The sequence below is a fragment of the Diceros bicornis genome, chromosome 26, assembly GCF_020826845.1.
Source record: "Diceros bicornis minor isolate mBicDic1 chromosome 26, mDicBic1.mat.cur, whole genome shotgun sequence".
NCBI classification, from domain to species: domain Eukaryota; kingdom Metazoa; phylum Chordata; class Mammalia; order Perissodactyla; family Rhinocerotidae; genus Diceros; species Diceros bicornis.
Window position 1 is genome coordinate 25998751 of NC_080765.1, and position 16374 is coordinate 26015124.

Sequence of the window (16374 nt, forward strand, 5' to 3'; positions counted from 1 at the left end):
TTTAACGTACGTGAAGTGCTTTGAGACAGGGCTTATCACATGGTAAGCACTCAATAAATGGTAGCAACGATTATTACTGGATTTATTATTTAATTTATTATTTAACGTGTTTGAGGTCCTCCCTGTCCATTTTTCAATGATAACGGGCTTGGATGAGTTTTGTAATCTCTGTCTTCACCATCCTCACCTGTAAATCGAGCCGGTTAGCCTCAAGAATCATCTGTTTCTAACGCTGCAAGGTCCGAAGGTAGGGGTGCCTCCAACTGTGTGGTGGCTTCAATGTGGCATCTAGCACAGCTTTGAAGGAGATCAATGGCATGGAGCAGGGACAATCGTTGGGGGTGGGGGCAGGGCTGCCCTTGGGAAAACACTGCTGTATAGAGTTGACAGGCAATAAGCTTTCTGGCATGAAGCACTTCTTGGGGTGGAAAGGGGTGTCTGGAGAAAGATGATTCTTCAAATGGGGTCTTAGTGATGGGCTAAGGATGACAGGGATGAATGGCCAATCTTTTCTCTTGGCAAAGTGCCCATTCTTGGACACTGGACACCCCTTGTCCCTATGTCTTGCCAATCTCTCTTGGGAAGTTCATAACTTTGGGACCCCTCTCATCCCTCTCAGAACCCCTTATCCCCAGCAGGGGACAGAGAGAGGAGAGGGGGTTCCTCACCACATAGCCAGAGAAGATGCCTATAGGCCTGATGGGCTTGACCCTGATGCCCAAGTCTCCTTCTGCACCAGGGGCAGGACATTGCCCTCGTCATCTATGACCTGGAGGAAGAAGCAGATTGATCTGCGTAACAGGAAATGGCTTGAATGGCAGCATGGAAGGGCTGAGTTGGTCAAATGGAAGACCCTCTCACTCTAGTGGTCACTGAAAACAAGAACCAGAAACCAAGGGAAGACAAGAGTTTTAAACCCAGATTTCCAGTCCACCAGCCTGGGATGGTTTAGGAGAAGCCCCTTATTGAGACTGGACCAGAGGAGCTTGGGAAGATTCTTCTGGCCTTAGGAGCTCAGGAAATATAACAGCCTCCCGTTATCTTTGAGGCCTACGTCCCTGGACATCACAGATCAAAACTCAAATGATGACTCTGCTGCCTTACTAGTTAGTTGTCTTTGAGCTACTTAAACTCTACATCTCAGGGCCTTCCTCTATAAGACAGATAATGACAGCTTATTTCACAGGATTGTACGAGAATGAAATAAGATACTAAAAAAAGGGCTCCGTAAATGGTTATCACAGTCAAGGGTGGGAGAGCAGACAATTACACATAACACTGAATAAAAATTGTTACCCTTTAGATACATACACCCATACACATAACCATAGATACACATACACACATTCTATTTCTTGGGATTTAGCCTGAAGAAATAGAGGAAAGGAGCAATATTTTAGCTACAGCATATTGGTTATAGTGTTGTTTTTACTAGCGAAAAATTTGGAAATCACCTATTGACCAACACAAGGCATAAAGAGCGGTAGAGACAGACTATCCACTATGCAGTCATGAAAAATCACGCTGTAGATTGGTGCTAATTGACCTGGAAAGAGGGTCACCCAAGATTCTTCAATGATAAAAGTGAGCTACAAAATGATATGTTAAGATTCACCCCTATTTCTTTTTTAATGTATATATTTAGGGGTCCGACCCGGTGGTGCAAGCAGTTGGGTGCGTGCGCTCTGCTGCGGCAGCCCGGGGTTCGCCAGTTCAGATCCCGGGCTCGCACCGACGCGCCACTTGTTAAGCCATGCTATGGCGGCATCCCATATAAAGTAGAGGAAGATGGGCACGATGTTAGCCCAGGGCCAGTCTTCCTCAGCAAAAAAGAGGAGGATTGGCATGGATGTTAGCTCAGGGCTGGTCTTCCTCACAAAAAAATAAATAAATAAAAATAAATAAATAAATGTATATATTTATATAACTAATGAGCTAGCTAATTTGCTAGCTATTCAAAGTACTTTTCTCTGGATGATAAGAATATGAATAATTTTCTCTTTTCTCTTCCTTTCTGTCTTCCTTCCTCTCTTTCTCCCTCCCTCCTTTTAATATCTTTACTTTCTGTTATTTTTCCTCAATGAGAAATGTAATAACTAAATTACTGAAAAATTGGTGTTTTCCTTCCCTCCTTAGAGCCCCTAACAAACCTGCACATCATAATGGGGAATGGCGGGTCCCAGGTGGCCAGGTCTGATTCTCATTGTCTTGGAAACTCTGCAGGTGATTCCCTGTGGGAAGTCGTGGGTGGATCAGCAAACCTCAGGAGGCTCACAGCTCACAGAAAAAGAAAGACAGACTCAGCAGAGCAGGTCCTGACACAGTCCTGAAGTGGCCTCTCATTTGGTGGCTCCCTCCCTCCCCTTTCCCTGGCTCCCCCTTTACTGGAACCCTCATCCTAGGGGTTGCCCTACAGTGGAAAGCAATCTGATTGACCACTCCCCAGGGAAGAGGAACTAAAAACCACATTATAATCCCTTTAGAAGGAGCCATACTTTAACAAGTGACCACAGACACCAAAAGTCCTTTAAAATAATATGGGATTAAATTATCTGCCATAAGAGGACCAGCTCTGCTTGAATCCTGAAATGAATCCTACAGAGAGGCTGGTGTCCAAAGGAGCAGTCCCTAAACATGGCCTCCTCTGAAAGGCTGGAAGCCCATGCCATGACTCCATTGTCCTTCCCCACATGTGCAAAGTTCTTCCACATCACAGCCCTGCCATGAGCCTTCTCGGGAGTTCTGCCAGGGGACCCATTAGCCATAGAAGGATGTAAGGTAAAAGACTGGAGAGAGGAGGCGAGAAGTCCTGAGAGTCCCAAGAAGCAGCACTGGGGAAAGGAGTTGGGGGGAAGGATTCCCCAGGTAGTTTGGGTAAGTGGCATAGTGTAGAGCGACGGGAATCCACATCGTGCTCACAGGGCCCCAAGAGTTCCAAGAAGGTATCTCAGCAGGTGAGGTGGGGTCCTAGTGGGTTCCTCTCCCCACCCCTCACTTCAATCTGAGCAGCTTAGTACAGTGCCTGCATGTTCAATAAACTCAGGTCTCTGCAGAAACACTACCCCGTTGCAGGGGACTTTCCTGACCACCATATCTGAAACAGCAGCCCCTCATCCCACCTCACCCCTTCTCACCAGCTTGACTTCTCTCCACAGACCTTCTCACCATCTGCCATGTCATATATTTAGTAGCTTATGTCTCTCTCCCGACTCCTGCTAGAATGTCATCTCCGTGAGAGCAGGAGCTATGCCTGTTTTGTTTCTGCTGAATTGTCAACACCTATTCCGTGGTAGGTGCCCAATAAATATTCACTGAATAAGCGCATGATAAATGGTGGCTCATGTTTTTATTATTAAAGAGCCTTTTGAAGCCCACCACATTCACCAGCCCATGGTTCTAGGAGCAGGTACCATTTCTGTCTGGCCATAGAATTCTCAGATGTCCAGTCCTGTCTGGGCCCTCCAGCTCTCCAGAGTGTCTGGAAGGAGGGTCTCCCCTCTGCTGAAGCAGTTCTGTAGATGTGGGAACTTGTAACTGAAAAGAGAGGTCATTGTTCCTCTGAGCCTCCCTGGAACCAAACTCTGCCTAGAGCTGGATTCTAGGTGCTTTGACAATGAAGTTAGCTTCATGGGGCTAACCGTGCTCAGAGGGCCAGATAGATGAGCACGTGTGTATGTGGGGGAGGCAGGAGGAGGCGCCAATAGACCAGAGGCTCTTTCCAATCCCTAAAGCCCCATCTCCTGGAAAGATCCTGTTGAACCAACATCCAGGAAATGATGGGGGCTCCTACCACATTGTTGACTGGGTAGCTGGGCAGGGCCTGGAGGGAGAGAGCCAGCTGACACTGCCCATCAGGTCAGATGCCAAACTAACTGGTAGGCACAGTGGTTATGAGCATGAGCTGTGGAGGTGGGCTCCGGATTTAAATCCTAGCTTCTTTGCTGTGTCTATTTCAGGCCACATGAGCCCCAATTCTCATGCACCCTCAAGCCAAAAATGACAGAGAAATGACCACCTATCATTATAGGGAAAAGGTCCAGGACAAATTTGGAACATTTTTGTCAAATCCTGGCAGCCTATTCCTGCCAATGTAATGACTTGCCCCCATAAACACACTTCTAGAATTACATAAACCTCCAGTCACCAAGGAAAAGACATCAGCCACTGTAACAAATCAGCTATGTGGTCTTGGTTAAGTCTTTAACTTGCTGGGACTAGCTTTATAATAGATTAATTCCAGCCCTATTTCCCAAAAATATTTTTGGGATACAATTCATGTAGAAAAGTGCTTTGAAAAGTTAAAATTGCCTACAGACAATTCAGAAGAAGTGCTACTAAAAAATAGCCAGTACTGAATACTTGCCAGGCCCTGTGCTATCTCACTGAATTCTCACAACAACCTCACAGAGTTCGCATTATCACTCCCATTTTAAAGAGGGGAAAACTGACTCAGAGAGTTAAGTAACTTGCCCAAGGTCACACAACCAGCAAGTAGTGGAACCAGCATTTGCACCCTGTACTCTCAACTGTTATGCAATACCACCTCCATCCATGCTTTGCTTTGGGCAGAATTTATTACAAAGATGGTTTAGGCAAAAATATATAGAAAAAATGATTAACATTAGTGCATGATGTAATTGTTTCCTCTGAGTGCCCTTGATGAACTGGTATAAGTTATGAAGATCATCCCATTTCCCTTACTGCGTTGCCTTACAGGAAGCTCAACATGTAATTATCCACTTATTTGCTGTACTTCTCCTTACTGTCTTTAGTTTCCCCTCTTCCCTATCTCCACCCTGTATTTTCCTAATAGGCTTTATAATTTTACATTGTTTTCATGTTGTTTTTTTTTTTCTATTTGTGACACTTAAAAGCCACTTCAAATCCTTTTTTGGAAGGAGGCAGAGTAAGAATTTGTTTAAAACAGAGAATGACAGAATCACCTGAAGAGAATCTCCTGAGAGAACCCAGACCATGCCTGACCTTTTGACCTTTAAGGATATCATCCACGCCTCAGTTTGCTCCTGGGGTCTCTTTTGCCAGCGAAACACAAGTCGGGGTGGGCCATCAACTGCTACAGAGACCTGGAGGCCCCAGGATGCCAGTGACCCAACTCCCCATCACAAATAGAGTCCAACGTAGGGCATGACTTCGCAGGCAAAATGAACCCATTTCCATTGCTTTGTTGCCCCAGGGTAACGTAGTTTATAGATTTCATTTAATGGCTACCGCATCAAGTTCCACTAGAAAAACTCACATTTATTCTTCAAAACTTCTCACAGATAATAGCCCCAAATTGGAAGTCACCCTGATGTCCATCAACAATAGGATGGAAAAAGAAATTGTGATAGGGCCACAGAATGGAATACTATACAGCAATGAAGAGCACAAACTTCTAATATGTGCAACAATATGGACAGTATTCACAGGGAATGTTGAGTCAAAGAAGCCAGACACAAAAGATTACATATTGTAGGATTCCACTTATATGAAGTTTAAGAAGAGGCTAAATTAATCTATGGTGGTAGAGGCCAAAAGAGTGAATAACTTATGAACAGGTGTGGACAATGGCCTGAAGGGGGATGAGCACTATCTGCAGTGGTGGGAATGTTTTACGTCTTGAGATGGTGGGGGTTACATGGGTGTCTGTTATTGACTGAATGTTGTGTCCCCCGCTATCCATGTTGAAGCCCAACTCCCCATGTGATATTTGGAGGTGGGGCCTTTGGGCGATAATTAGGTTTAGATGAGGTCACGAGAGTGGGGCTTCTATGATGGGATTACCGTCCTTATAAGAAGAGGAAGAGACACCAGAGCTCACTCTCTCCACCATGTGGGGACACAGGGAAAAGGCAGCCTTCTGTAAGCAAAGAAGACAGTTGTCACCAGGAACCCAACCATGCTGGCACCCTGAACTCAGACTCCCAGCCTCCAGAACTGTAAGAAATAAATGTCTGTTGTTTAAGCCAGCCAGTCTATGCTATTTTTTTATAGGAGCCTGAGCTGACTACTAAAGTGTCTAACATATGTAAATTATTTTCAACCTGTACACTGAAGATGACTGCACTCTATACACACACGCGCACAAACACACATACACATACAGATGGCACCACCTCCAATATTCCATTCTTCTCTTTTACACTTGGTTCACCACCATCTATCTGATACTTGACAACAGAGCAAGAGCCCATTAAATGCGTGTTGAGTAAATAAATGACCCATGATGCCTGTCTCCTGAATATATTCCTTTTATCTGTATATGGGTCTCTCTCCTTCCCTGGACCATGAGCTCTATGAGGGCATGGACCATTTCCATCTCGCTTACTGAACACTGTCCATCTGTGTGACAAGGATTAGTCAAAATTAGGTGAACTGAAAGAAACTGCAATAAATTGGAGTGTGCAAACCTTGGGTTCACTCTGACCATTTGGTGCAAACTGGATCCTCTCTTACCTTTAGAAGGACCAGTGGGTCAAACTTTGGTAAGAATGGATCAATGTGCATGCTCCTGACAGCCAGGGTTCCAGAAATGAGGCCAAGAGGTTCAATATCCAAGCTGTGTCTCAGATGGTCCATATTATGTCAGAGGCTTTCAGGTCTGTCCACATGCTGAGAACATGGAGGAAACACACGTACATATACGTGACTGCAAGCTGGGGTGAGTAGAGCATGAGTGTTTGCATACGTGTCGGGAGGGGTAGGTGTGTGTACACAGGTCTGTGTGGACCTGAGTGTGTTTGTGTATGCTCGTAGCAGTGTGTGTAAGTGTGAGCAGGCAGGGGGAAGGAGAGGGCTTCTATCCACACATCCTTGTATCAAGAAAGAGCAAGTATTCAGAAGGTGTGACCCCAGCTCCCATGACTTAACAGGTAATTGGGTCTCATTCACTTTATCCCCAGAATGTAGTACAGTTTTGGCGTGTGGTAACCATCCAGGAAACGTTTACTAATGGAAGACATCTAAGTGAATATTCTAACAAGAGCCTTGCTAAGTTCAAGTTTGGCTGGGTAAACCTTTGGTTCTCTTTCTTTGAAGAATCATGAATTTCCTGAGCACAGCTGAGGGTCTGGTACAGGGCAAAACTTGTTCCCTTTCTTCAGGCCAGAATAAAAGGTATCAGCCCTGTTTTAAAGCAAAAGTGATATACGCCAGACATGAAGAACTTCCTTGTGGCAGGGAATCTCCATAGTGTGTGTCCCTTCCTGAAGATGATTAATGCTTTCAGCTCCGTAGGGAAATTGGGTCATAGACTATTAGGACCAAATTTTGGAGGGGCTGGGAATTTAACATCTTAGTTACATTTAAGTGATTTATCTTCTCATCTTTTAGAAACTGCATTTTACCATAGCTATTCCATGAAATAATTTCTATTAAATAATTTAATTTTCTGGCACCACTGGCTCACAGGTGGGACATTTAAGTTTTTGAGGGTTTTTTGTATTAAAATATTTTTCCAGTTTTAATCATAAAATTAACATGGTAAGCAGGATCCACTGAAAAAGACCCTGAAGAGCTCTTGTTATTATCGCATGACAATCTTGGCAGAGTATTTCCTGATTCCACTGACAGTGTTGGTGTAGAGTGGAAGGACATTCTGAATTATGAGATCTGAGATCCAGAAATTCTGAGACCTCAGTTCATCTAACTAACCCAGTTACAGCTTCTACGTCAATGGATTTGAAAAGCAATTTGCTGCTGACACAAACGCCCTCTCGGAATCCGGAGCATCAAAGCAAATTACTAGCACCCCAAAGGACAAGATAGAGAGCAGTCTGGGGAGAAACGCATATAAACTTTACGTTCATCATTCAGTCTAGTAGACATGTGGCTCAAACCACTGAAGAGGTGTTGAGATACCATGTTATCTGAAACAGAAATGTCCCACCAGAGGTCACTGGATACCCAGCTTGCTAAGCCCTGCTCCCTCGTGTCCCCCTTCCCAACCGTCTATCTCAGAAGCATCAGATGGTAGCCCACCCCAGTAGAACTCGATTTGTGCTCAGGCAAGTCTCAAGGCCTGGTCGTGTAGTTCTCTGCAAAGAAAGAGCTCTTCTTAACCAGCATCCATCCTGGCCTTGATGCCCAGGCTTGAGTGGGAGTGTTGTGCCATCTTGGGAAGACCACTGGTCCCGCTGGTGAAGTCGATGGCAGCTGCTTCTTGGCTTCCAGTCTCCACACAGTGATGGGTGGATGGTTCTGACAGAGACACGGACTGTCACCTTCTCAGATCTGCCCTGGACACCAGATGTCTTGGTGACTCATCTCTTCCCACCTTCCCCCACGCTGGCAAGGGCAAGTCAGCCAACCCACTTCAGAGGGGGGCTGATGAAAGGTTAAGATGATGAGATTCTGAGTCACTCAGACTTGGGCTTGAAAACCACTCGGGTTTGGCACTTAGTTAACTGTGTAACGTTGGACCATTTATTTAACTTCTCTGAGTCTCACTTTCCATATCTGTGAAATGGGATCAATACCTGTCTGTTTCATTGAGTTATCGAGAAAGTTAACTGTAACACAAAGGAAATGAGCAACTTGCTCAGCAAGAACTCAATAAATGTTGATCTGATTGTTGTTTGGAGCCCTAGCATGACACCAGGTAAGGAGAAGGTGCTCAGTTAGTATGAGTTTTCCCAGTACACCCTCTTCCACTCCCATGAAGCATCCGCACATCTCCTGAACCCCTCCTCCAGTGTCCCGATTTCAAGTGTCAAAGCTGGTCTCATGTTGTCCACTTCTCTGACAGTTATCTTAAAGACCATGACATTAGAAAAGCTTTCATTCTCCCTAGGGGTTTCCTAAGGTAGGTGTCTCTAATGGGAGGATTTCAGATATGTGACAGAGAAATGCATTCTTCCAGCCAGTCCTGCTACTGACGGCTAGAATGACACATAGAGTCCTCTGAATTGAGAAGCAGCCTGGCTTAGGGATAGAGAAGGTGGGAGGAGGACTCTGGAAACTCAGTCTTCAGCCTGCTCTTCTGTTTTGCCTCATACACTCTTGGCCTCACCTCTGATTCCAGCAATGGTTGCAGTGAACAACTCTGGGCAAGTTTCAACACATATGGTGTCGCTTGCAGTGTGGACCACAGGTGATTCACTTTGTGCCCCAGGGCTTCTCTGTTGCCACCATGGCACGGGACTCTGAGCCTGCTCTGCATGCATGTGCAGCCCAGAAGCATGGGGTAGATAATGCCCCCCAGTTCAACTCTCCACCACTGGGGGTCAGGTTCTGATGGGTCAACATTCAGTCCTTTAGTGGACAATCCTGAGAGGCATTCTGTGTGCTCCTCAGAAGGTTCCTGCAGATCAAGCCCCACTTATCCCTGCAGTGACTCAATAATAAACTCTTGCATTAGCTTTTTCTTCTTCCCTGCTTCACTCTCCCCAGTCCCACACTCTGCTCCCTGGACTTTCCCAATAAAGCACCTGCACAGAAGTGCTTGGTGCCCTTTCTACTTTTCGTGAAAACCTGGGCTAAGACGTGTAGGTACTCACTGTATTAGTGTCTGAAAGTCCACCCACCCATCCCGGCTTTTCTCAGACACCAGTCGCTTTGTTTTCAGAGATGGGCAGTCAGGCGCTACGGTGTCCACTGCCTGGGTCACTTCATCCCCAGCTGTGATGGCCCTGGCCTTGGACAGCTGTAGCCTATAGAGAACGTCTTTGGCTTTCATCTGGATAGTCCCAGGCATGAAGACGAGGCCTGGAGAAGCCAAATGACTTAGAGAGAACTGGAAGGGAGGGTTGTCTTCTTCCCCAGAGAAGCCCGATGCAAACAGCCAGTGGGGAGTAAATGGAGGAGGGGAGGTCGGGTAGTGGTGACCAATGGGGAATAACAATAACAAGGGGACAAAGGATCAGAGTGATTTGAACCCAGATTTCTCTGTGTTATCAGAGCTGTAAGGGGTCTAAGGAGAGAAACTGATTTGCCTAATGTTACACCATTGACAGTCTAAGGCCAATACAACCTCCCCCCGCCCCCAACACACACAAAATGCCCTGCAGGAGTTTCCTGTATCCAGACTCACACAGTCACCAAAATAAGGAAAGGCACCTGGAACTGTCCATGGTCCTGCAGCACCACAGTGCTCTAGGTCCCGGCTTTTTTTCCCAAACCTGGGACACTGAATGCATTTTCTTAGGCAAGAGTGCTCTTGATCTTTCTTTGTTTTTGTTTTCTGTCTTGAAGAAACTCTTGTGACTTTGTTTTATTCTTTTGGAGAATAACTAGACTTATGTTTCACCTTTTATGAAGCTGATTTCACGTTCCTCCTGTTAAATAGCTCTTAGCCCTGGCTCACTTTCTTTCCACTCGCAACACTTCAGGAGCCACATAAAAAATACTTTATTGCTAAAAAATGCTAACCGTCATCTGAGCCTTCAGTGATTTGTAATCTTTGTGCTGGTGGAGGGTCTTGTAAAAAACGCAACATCTGTGAAGCGCAATAAAGCAAGGCACAATAAAATGAGGTATGTCTGTAACTTGATGTATGTATACACTGTGAAATGGTTACCACAATAGGTTAACATCCATCACCACACATAATTTCAAATTTTTCTTCTTGTGATGAGAACTTTTAAGAGCTACTCCCTTAGCAACTTTCAAATATATGATACAGTATTGTTAACCACAGTCCTCATGCTGTGCATTACATCCCCAGGACTTATTTTTATAACTAGAACTCCTCATCCCTTCTTGAACATCACCCGGGTACCCCCAACACAACAGTTAACAAATTGAACTAGTCGTCTTTCCTGACACCCCCATTCCTGCTTCTCCCTGTGTCCCTCACTCCAGGGAAAGAGAGCCGCATCCACCCAGTTGTCTAAGTGTCTGTGACTTCTCCATCACCCTGGCTTTCTTCCTCTACCATACGTCATTCCTCAAAAAATCCTGCTATCAGTTTCTTCCTCATTGTCTCCTAAATTCATCCACTCACCTCCACCTCCACCACCCCATCCGGGTTGAAGCCACCATCATCCCTCGTCTCCCATCTGGGTTTCTCACCCCCATTCTTGGCCTCCTTCATCCTATTGTCTACGTACCAACCAGAGTGACCTTGTACAAACAGAAAATGATCACATCATTCAATCCGTCCATGGTTTCCCATTCCTCAGTGGATAAGGGCCAGAACCCTTACCACGGCCCCTAGGGTCTGTAGTTCAGCGCCCACTCGTCTTTCCAGGGCCATCTGCCACTCCTTCCTCCTCACTGCCTGGACTCCAGGCACACAGACGTCCTTGCAGCTTCTCTCATCATTTTCAAGCCTCCCTCCCCTCTGTGCATTCCCTCTGCTTGGAGCACTCCTCCCTGCCTCCTCTCCTGGCCAAATCCTACTCATCCTTCAGATCTCAGCCCAAATTTCACTTCCACTGAGCCTTCTGTGACCCCCTCAGATTAGTCAGTTTGAGTCTCCTTTTATAGCAAGATTGTCAAACTTTTTCTGCAAAGGGCCAAACAGTAAATATTTTAGGCTTTGTGCGCCAGACGCTCTCTGTCCCAACTGCTCAAGTCTGCCACTATCGTGCAAAGGCAACCAGAGAACCTGTGAGCAGGGCATGGCCCTGTTCCAATAAAACTTTATTTACAAAAACAGGCTGTGGCCTGGATGTGGCCTACAGGTCACATGAATAGGTCCTTATGAATAGGTCCTTATGAAATTCTCATGCCACTTGTTAAAATTGTGATTAAATAATTATGTGTGCAATTAATAGTTTAATAGCTATCTTTCTCCAAAGACCTGTAAGTCCCATGAGTACACAGACCATGTTTTGTTCACCCCATACTAGCAACCTCTAGCAGAGTGCTTGGCAAACAGTTTGCGTAAATAAATGGAAGAAGGATAATATTTCCATACGAGGAAGGACAGCACACTATGGGGAGGGGGCATCTTTGAGGGGGTGATGGTTGCACTTCTCTGCCATCAGTTTCTTTCATAAGGGAGACAGCGCCCAGTCCAGGTGCTCAATTACCAACCTGCTCGCATGCAGCCCAGGGTCACCAGCCACCACTCAGGCACTCGGGGCAGCACCACCACCACACGGTCCCCACGCTGCAGGCCACACGCCCCCAAGAGGACATCGGCCACCTGCTGGCTGAGTTCACACAGTTCGCTGAAGTTCCACATCACTTCATCCCCATCACTGCTCACCCACCACAGGGCTGGGCCAGGGGGCCGCTTCCCAGCCTGAAGAAAGAGAAGACCTACTGATCAGGCTGGGCTGGTACATGAGCACATAGAATAAATGCCAGTCTTGGGATTGCCCCACCAATGCTTAGTCGGCTTTTTAATCTCAGGACCCCTATAGGTTCTTAGGAAGTATTAAAAACCCTAAAGAATTTTTATTTATATGGATTCTATCTATCAATATTTACTGTACTAGAAATTAAAACTGAGAAATTTTATAAATGTGTGCTTTTAAAAATAACAGTAATAAAACCATTATACATGACCACAAATAAGATACATTTTGATACAGAGGTGAGTATACTTTCCCAAACAAAAAAAAAAAAACAATAAGAGAGGCATCATTTTACATGTTTGCAAATGTCTTTAACGTCTTCCTTAATAGAAGACAGTTGGATTTTATTTTCTGTTTCTGCACTTACTTTGTTGCAGGATCACCCATGTGTAGCCTCTGGAAAATGCCACTGTGCACTTGTGAGAGAGTGAAAGTGAAGAAGGCAACTGTTACCTTAAATTGATGTATTTTTTGTTTGTTTGTTTATTTATTTAATTTCTCTCTTCCTTTCTCTATTTGTGTATTTATTTTGTTTTCCTTTTTTATCGTGTTAAAATACACATAAAATTTGCCATTTTAACTATTTTTAAGTGTACAGTTCAGTGACATTAAGTACATTCACATTATTGTTCAACTATCGCCACCATCCTTCTTCAGAACTTTTTCATCATCCAAAACTGAAACTCTGTACCCATTACAAAACAACTCCCCAGTCTCACCTCCCCCCAGCCTGGTAACCATCACTCTATCTTCTGTCTCTATGAATTTGACTACTCTAGGCACGTCTTATAAATGAAATCGCACAATACTTGTCCTTTTGTGTCTGGTTTATTTCACAACACAATGTCTTCAAGGTTCATCTATGTTGTAGCATACATCAGAATTTCATTCTTCTTTAAGGTTGAATAATATTCCTTTGTATGGATATGCCGATTTTGTTTATCCATTCGTCCACTGATGGACATTGGGTTGTTCCTACCTTTCAGCTATTGTAAATAATGATGAGCAGGGGTGTACAAATATCTCAAGACCCTGCTTCTGATTCTTTGGGGTACATACCTAAAAGTGGAATTGCTGGATTATACAGTCATTATTTAATTTTTAAAATTATTTATTTTAAATTTTTTGAGGAAGTGCCACATTGTTTTCCATGGAAGCTGTACCATTTTACATTCCCACTGGTGACGCACAAGGGTTCCAATTGTCTTAGTTTTCTTTTGGTAAAGTTTTGATTTCAGAGTCTCTGGTATCCTCAGCAGTCCCCATATCATAGTTTGAGAGCAATAATGCAAAGTCAAAGAGAAAATGTATTGGTAATTGGGTTAGATATTTCAAAATTCCTCTCCATAGAGTTGTACCATTTTGCACTTTGCCCAGTAATGTGTGAGTGTCCATTTCCTCATAGCCCTGTCCACAGAGCATACTGTCAAACTTTTGTATTTAACTGCACTGAGACGTAAAAAATCTTATTTCAGCGAAGTTTTAATTTGCATGAGTGAGGTGGGGCATTTTTTCTTACATTTCAGGGCCATTCGAGTTCACTCTTCTGTGAACTGTCCTTTCATCTACTTTGCCCACTTTTACATTGGGTTGTGTCTTTTCATTCTTGACTTCTAGGAGCTCTTTCTGTGTTAGGGATATTAACTCTTCTGCTGTGCTATCAGTTGAACATTTTTCCCCTGGGTGTCATTAGTTTTTTGATTTTGCCTATAGTGTTATTTGTCAAAGGAGAGGTTTTTATGATGTTTATGTAGTAGATTTATTAAATTACTTCTTTTATGGAATCAGGATTTTGAGTCATGGTAGTAAAGGCCTTCCTCATTATTCCAAGGAGCTCTTACTTTTACAGAAAAGCCAGAAATCTAAATTTTTATCTGAAATTTTTCAATTTTAAAATGTTGACCAAATTTTTTTAAGAACACTCTGCACCATGAGCCATCTTCAGCCTAGAGGCCCAGCATTTGCGATTTCCGCACTAAGGCTTTGTCATGACAACACCGTGATTATGACTTCTTTTAAGCCCATGCTGGCAGATCCACCTCTCTCCCCATCCCAGCCAAGATGAATCCTTCCACCCTCCATAAAAGTACACAGAACTTCAAGCGAAGGCAGGGGCGGGATCAGCAGTGAATGGGGTGGAATTTTAGAACTCCAGGGAGGGAAAGGAAAATCAGAAATTTCCTCATCACTCTCTTTCTCTGATTTCTCATGTTGGAGCCCTTTTGACAACCCCTGCCTAGCGGCCATCCTGCTTACACACCTTGATGACAAGGACACATAACTTTCTGAGAAGACTGATGCAGTCTTTGGTCAGTGCTGATTTTCTCTTATTAAACCCAAAGCCACCTCCTCTATGACCCCAACACACTAGTCCTTGTTTGACTCTGGGAGGTCACAACAGAGCACGTGCAGCATGTGCAGGCAAACTGTGTGTCAGCTGCCCAGGGTTTTCGCTCCACTCTGCACCAGTCTCTTAGGCTCGTCTTTATGCCAAGTTCATGCTCTCTTGCTCCCACCCCACGCTGCCTTCCTGGAAAGTGGACATCTTCATAGCTCATCCTACTGCCTGACATGTAAGTGCTCAATAAATATTTATTGAATGAATGGGTGATTAATGAACTCAGCCAATTTGTCCAACCCTGTGCCTCGTCCCCACCCCACTACCTTCTCCACGCCAGCCCCGTGATCCACCACATTACTAGCAAAGTTGAACTTGGCAGGGACTTCCTGGTGGCCCCACTGCAGGGCTGCCAATTGCCTGGTATGAATGCAGACAGTGAGCTTGGACATCTGAGCCCCTACAGGATACAAAGCCCCTGGAGTCTCCACAGCCAGTGCATGGTCAGACCTATGAAGGAAACAGGAGACAGAGGTCAGTCTTTCCTGTATAGTCATCAGTTGCTTAAGGAGATTCATCCCAGCTTTACGAGGTTCTTCGAGAAATTAATCTGTTGTGCTTGTGAGTGAACTGGCACATTTCAGTTTCCTTCTGGTGTGCCACTCTCCAAAAACACAACACCCTGTCTAGATCCTACATCTCCAGCACCTCTGACAGCTTTGTGAACACCCAATTCCATGCAATAAATCCCTTTGTTCTTAAAATACAGTGGTGTGGTAGACTGAATTGTTGTTCCCAACAATTTGCCCGTTCCCTGTAGTAGGATATATGTCCCCATTCATTTCCATGTGACTTGCCCAGTGCAATCTGGGGAAGAGTAATATCCACCTCTCATTGACTCTGGCTTGCCCATGGGATACACTTTGGTCAATGAGTGGATGCGACTGTGTGGTTGGCCAGGAACTCTTGCATTTCTGCCCTCTGTCGTGAGAGCAGCATGTCCCAGATAGGTGCCTACCTTCAGCCTGGTCCAAGAATGATAGCACATGTGAGCTGACCTGAGCCCAGCACATCCACGGCCAACCCACAGACCCACGGGAAAAAACATGCATGGTTATAAGCTCCTGAGACGTTGGGATGTTTGTTACTACAGTAAATGCTGACTAATACAAGTAGCCTCTATTTCCTTCAACTGAACCTTGACTCAGACATCTTGAATACTAAGCACCTAGCACAGAGAACCTAACACAGAGAATCACTGTAGAAATTGTAACAGTTGTAATTATCGTTTCCATCCATGCACTGGCTCCAGGGGAAGTAGTTCCAAGGCTGTGCAGGCTGGTCTCTGAGTTCCTCCACGTGCACCTTGATGGGGGTTGCAGAATTTAAATCTAATGACCTTTGATTCCAGGAGTTCTGCCAATTGGCTGCATTTCCATTCCCTGTTATCTAGGCAGCAGCAGCCAGAATGCTCAAGGTCTCCGATACTTGTGCCTACTCTCCTATTTTCCAAAAGAACAAGGCGTGAAGATTTCCTTACCAGCTCCTGGGCAGGAATATTGATTGTCTTTGTTCCTGCTGCTCCTTCTCTTTCCACGGTTGGCTCTTTCTCATTCTTCTGGCCTCATCTCCTAAGAGAGGCCTCCTTCCCTGATCACCACCCACTCCCATTCCCCTTTGACCGCCCTTCTCCCAGATACCCCAGACCCCCACTTTTGTTGTGCTAAAGGCCTCGTTTCCTTTGCCCAGTGTGGCCTCCTCACTGAGACCTGGCAGATACTCCCTTTTGAG

The 16374-nt window shown here is 45.0% G+C and overlaps 1 pseudogene; it reads right to left on the minus strand.

Moving 5' to 3' along the window:
- Positions 1–15493, minus strand: part of LOC131422000 (acyl-coenzyme A synthetase ACSM2A, mitochondrial-like) — a 75163-nt pseudogene extending 59670 nt beyond the window's left edge.
- Between the last annotated feature and the right edge of the window lie 881 nt (positions 15494–16374).